Below are 4062 nucleotides of genomic sequence, written 5' to 3'. Positions count from 1 at the left end.
ATATATAGACAAAAATAAATCCACTAAGTTTGCTAGCCACTTGTGGAGTTTGAAGGCCAGCTGCTCACCAAAAACAATCAAGTGAAGAATCATAGAGAAATCTGGACCAGCAGATTTCCAAGATATAGCCCCCCCTCCCCGATCATCACTGATCCTCCTCCATTTTTAACAGTTGGAAGAAAGCAGTCTGGGTCAAATGCTTCTTTTGGCTGTCTCCACACATATACTTGGCTGGTGGTTGAAAATAAGGTAAAGGATGACTCATCTGAGAAAATAACATTCTTCCAATGCTCTAGGGACCAGTTCTGTAGGTTTTTTTACTCCACTCTAAACGTTTTGCAACATTTGTTTTTTAAAGTAGTGGTTTTCTGATTGCAGCCCTCCCATGAAATCCAGCTTTTTGCAGCTCCTGGTGAACAGTTTTTGTGGAAACTGGATTCTCGAGGTGGTCATTAAACTCTGCAGTAATTTTGGGAGCTGTACTTTTGTAATCCTTTCTAACAATTTGCATAAGAGTCCAACAGTCCCTACCTGAAAGTCTTGGTTTTCTTCCAAAGTTTTTTTTCAGCAAGGAGGTTTTACTCTCTTTCTCAAAGGCTGTCATTACTTTCAAGATGGTCCTTCTTGATACACCAAACGTTTCAGCTGTTTTCATTATGCTAGTGCCTGCCATACAAGCACCAACAATCTGACCTCTTTGAAAGTCTGATAGATCTGTCATTTTAATGAATTGTAATTACCTTTTTCTTATGACATCTGAAAAGAAACAGCAATATTTGCAAAACATATTAAGCAACACTAATAATAAATCAAAAAGCATAAAAATAAACAAGCATTTGATGGTTTTATAGATATTTCAAATATATATATATATATATATATATATATATATATACGGCAAATAAGAAAATTAGAGGATACAAAAATGACATACATCAGCCGGTAGACATTTTAGTATGTCTATTTATTCCAAAGTATTAGAAAAATACATACATATGTAATAATTATGTGTTACACACACATGTACTAATATTACAGAAAAGAGCAAAAGATCAGATTGTCAGCAGGTACTAAGTTCCTTATGGCTGTTAGGAACTTAGTACCTTCTGACAATCTGATATTTTGCTCTTTTCTGTAATATTAGTACATGTGTGTGTAACACATAGTTATTACATATGTATGTATTCTTCTAATACTTTCTAATACTTTGGAATAAATAGACATACTAGAATGTCTACCGGCTGATGTATGTCATTTTTGTATCCTCTCCATTTTCTTATTTGCCATATGAATTAAAGATAAGCTACTTTTTACACCCACCCATATATAACACTCAATTGCGAGATTGCCACGCAATAACCAGCACTTGCGTATGAGTAATTGGGCACACACCCATGCCAATATAGACAACAGCTACTAAATGATGATGATATATATTCCTATGCATATTTCCTTTGTGTGTGAGTGTATACATCCACATTCACACGCATGTACTTACAGAAACTGGTGAAGAAAACATGTGAAAGACGAATTTTGAGTTAGAAGAGATATCACTTTAAGAAGTAATAAAAATTTCATATATTTGAAATCTGAAAGCTTGATAAAAAAAAAAAACCAAAAAAGAAGTCGAAAGGGATTTTAACTTGATGTGATACAGTATAGCAAGCAGTGATGTTTTTGTTAAATGATAGAAATATTCCACATATATCATGGGAAATGGAAAAGTTAATGATTGGTAGCAAGTAAATTGATTTTCCGAAATTGATTTCAAAAGGAGATTAGTGCCAATTTAATCCATCAAGATAACTTTCCAAGGTGGGAGTGATCGAATAGAAAATTTTCCATTCAAGGAAATAACATAGGCCATGGCAACATCAAATCAGAGAGTGAAAGAATCAGCCCATTATATATCTTGGATTTTGGTGTATAACTGTATTGATATCATTTGACAAATTGATGCAGCTAGTGATTGCAATACTGAACTGTTTGTCTCCTTTATCTGTATTAGAACAGTGTGTGTGAGGAACATGATATAAAATGTAACTGATTACAAAGTGTTTCTGATTCAAATTATGTGTTTTCACCTCCTCATGGATTGTTATCCAGTTCTGGCGATAGATGTCAGTTAGTTATCCATCTTGAGTTATGGACTGCGTCGTTCGCTGATGAGTTGTACAAAGAAAATTAATCTCTCTTTCACCCTGAATCAGAATTAAAGTTCAAAGAGAAGCCATTGACAGAATATTGGAATTACTAGGACCCCAATCAAGTTTTCATGGAAATAGATTCGAGAAGAAACTTTGAGTTAATGGTTTACAAAAATACACAAATCTACTGATATCTCTGGAAAGAATAGTTCAATTTGGCATGGAACTATGTTTAAAGATCCATGGCAGAAGCTATGTAAAGAACCATGGTGGAAACTAAAGGAATTCTACTCCAACATAATCATAATTTATATGTGTGTCATGTTAACTGATGACATCATGCAGAGCTAAAGAGTTTTTTCATCATATTTTGAAGCTATCTGTATGAGACTTAAATCCAATATCTAACTCACTTGGCAGATGTGGAAATAATGAGATAAGCACAGTGTTGCAGAATTGCAGGTTTGGTCTAAAGAATGAAGGAAGTTTGCAAAAAGAATATAGACTGGAAGTCTTAAAGTCTATATACACTAGATTACAGGATGGAAAGGCCCAAATTTTGGATACTTTGCACCAACAGTGAAGCATGTTAGTAGATAGTGCAATCCTAGAAATAAAACAACAGGTGCAGGCATGGTAGTGTGGGAAGAAGTTTGCTTCCCAACCACATGATTTTAGTTTCAGTCCCACAGTACTGTATTTTTGGGCAAGTGTTTTCTACTATAGCCCCTGGGCCAGCCAAAGCCTTTATTAATAAATTCACTGAACAATTACCCAGATGCCTACATGCAGCTAAACACTTTCACATATTACAATCCAGACTGTACATAACTTGATATATACATCGTGTCCACAACTCTTAATGCACATGAATTTGAGGAACCATATTTGAATAACTTGTATTTGACATATGATCTTGTAATCTAGATCCCTATATATATATATATATATATCTGTATTTGTGTGCATATATATATGTATGTATATATACATATATATACGTGTGCATGTATGTGTCTATGTGTTTGTATATACATATATGTCTATGTGTGTGTGCATGCATGTATATGTACATATATATATATATGTCTACATATTCATCTGCACATTTATGTGAATGTGTATACTTACACGCGGGCGTATGTTTATATGTGTATATGCATACATACTTGTATATGTGTGTGTATGTGTATGTGTATATGTATATCCGTGTATATACTTACTTATGTGTATACGTGAGTGTATTAACACGTGTGTTAATATATATATATATTTATTTGTGTGAATATGCATGTTTGTGTATGTATGTATGTATATATATGTGTGTGTTTGTGTGTGTGTTCATTTATTCTTTCACTGCTTTCAAGGATTTAGTCAATTATATTGATCACAGTTTGTCTGGTAATCACTTTATCGATTTAATGGTAGCATCCACCTTAGTGCAGAAGAACTTAATTTGGTTCACTAAATACCACAGGGTATTTTTTGTTCGATGCAACCATTTATCATCATTGTGTGCTAACACACATGCACACATGCAACCATACATTTATATACGCAAACATAATGAGGTTTTGTAGTAACTAAAGCTTGTCCACAAGGTTTTGGTGATGTCATAGTGTCAAGATAGCGACTCAAGCTGCTGTCTAGAAAGATCAGGTCCAGAACCATATGGTCAGAAACTGATCTTAACCTTATGAGTAAAGTCTGCACATACATAGTCCTGTGTAATGTCAGAAAGAGGAAGGTTTGTGTGTGTGTATGCACATGTTCTTGTGCCTGCATGTATAAACTGTGAACTTTACCTAAATCATTGGATTTGAAAGAATTAATATATTCTAGATGTGTTTGGTACTTTTTTTTTTATTATTTGATTACCCAAATATATATATATATATACATACATATATATATA

The 4062-nt window shown here is 33.6% G+C and overlaps 1 protein-coding gene across 1 annotated transcript in view; it reads left to right on the top strand.

Annotated features, from left to right (window-relative positions):
• The window catches only part of LOC106873657 (katanin-interacting protein), a 551631-nt gene that overhangs the window by 409773 nt on the left and 137796 nt on the right, over nucleotides 1–4062 (top strand). The window lies entirely within an intron of this gene.

Source organism: Octopus bimaculoides, chromosome 2 (genome assembly GCF_001194135.2).
Source record: "Octopus bimaculoides isolate UCB-OBI-ISO-001 chromosome 2, ASM119413v2, whole genome shotgun sequence".
NCBI lineage: Eukaryota > Metazoa > Mollusca > Cephalopoda > Octopoda > Octopodidae > Octopus > Octopus bimaculoides.
The sequence above is the reverse complement of the archived record's forward strand: the minus strand, read 5'-3'. Positions and strand labels throughout refer to the sequence as shown.